We start from the raw sequence: 1588 nt of genomic DNA on the forward strand, positions 1-1588 counted from the left end.
CAGGGCACATGTCCAGGTGGTGGCTCGATCCCCTGTTGGGGGGCATGAAGGAGGCAGCTGATCCGTGATTGTTTCTCATGGATGTTTCTCTCTCTCCCTCTCTAAAAATCAACTTTTAAAAATCTTAATAAACATCCTCTAAAAAAGAAAAAAAAGGATATCTATATATATAAAAGCCAAGTGACCGGAACAACCAGAATGACTGGAACGGGAACAACCGGTTGCTATGACGCTCACTGCGGCAGGCCAACGGGCCCAATGGGGGTGGGGCTGGCCGGCCAACCTCCCAGGCCCCTCCCCCTGGCCAGCCAGTCCCCACCCGTGCATGAATTTGTGCACCGGGCCTCTAGTATAAGATAAAAGAAACAACCAGGATGATTTTCTTAAAAAAAGCTACCGATGAAAAAAAACCACCAATGATATTTAAACATCCGTCAACAACTTTTAGACTAGGAATCAAAGGGCACTGGAGAGAAGCAGGCACAAGGGAACACGGATTTTGCTTATAAAACTAAAACACAGTTCATTATGAGAAAAATTGTGTAGAAGAGACGGAACGGGACAATACTCCTTACAGAAACCTGCAGCAGAAAGCAAATGACTGTGTTCAGGACTGAACTGGACTGTACATGACCGGGGGGACGACACACAGCCTTATGGTGAAATTGCTAACTACCCTAAAGTGTCCAAATATGAGCAGATGTCACACAATAAACCCCAAACTGCTTGAAAAGGAAGGCATTACAACCCAGAGTACTTCAGTAAGTGATTAATATATAAACAGCTCTTATTCCAAGCTATTCACACACACAAAAAAAGCTTTAGAATCAAATTATTCTTCTTTGGTCCAAAAACAGATGGCAACTCACACATTAGAGTCTTGGAATTGAGGATTATCTTTCATATATGTTGTTCAACTCATTAAGTGTAATTAACATCATCTATGTTCTATAAACGCCAAAAACAGTGGCAAATGGGACTTGGGTTAATAACATTCGCCTGGTTATACAACACGGCAAAATTAATTAGTTCATGGCTAGAAATAATAAATTAAAATGAAAAAGCCAACCTTCCAATCTGTCATTACTGACTTCCCCATCATTAGTACAGAAATGGAATCACTATCGATAAACAGCGCTGGCCAAAAGTTTACGTATTGCTAAATATTTGTGTGAAATGCAAATCACTTTAACAAACACAATATATTCTTTTGTTTGTTAATCCTCACCTGAGAATATTTTTCTCCATTGACTTGTTGTTGTTTTTTTGTATTTTAACTAAGATGATAGTCTATCTTGTCCAATTTATATATTTATTTTATTTTTTAAATCTTTATTGTTGAAAGTATCACATAGGCCCAATGAGCACTTTTGTAGACACTGGGACCTTGAAATCTAAAGACAACAGAACTTCAATGAAGGGAGCGCAAGTGTGCCAACAACAATCTTCCAAAAATGTGTGCCTGACCCAGGCCGGATAGAGCATCAGCCATTGGACTAAAGGCTCGCAGGTTCGATTCCTATCAAGGACATGTACCTCAGTTGCAGGCTTGATGTCCAGCCCCAGTTGGTCAGGGCGCGTGCGGGAG

Source organism: Myotis davidii, unplaced genomic scaffold, assembly GCF_000327345.1.
Source record: "Myotis davidii unplaced genomic scaffold, ASM32734v1 scaffold1277, whole genome shotgun sequence".
Classification (NCBI taxonomy): Eukaryota; Metazoa; Chordata; class Mammalia; order Chiroptera; family Vespertilionidae; genus Myotis; species Myotis davidii.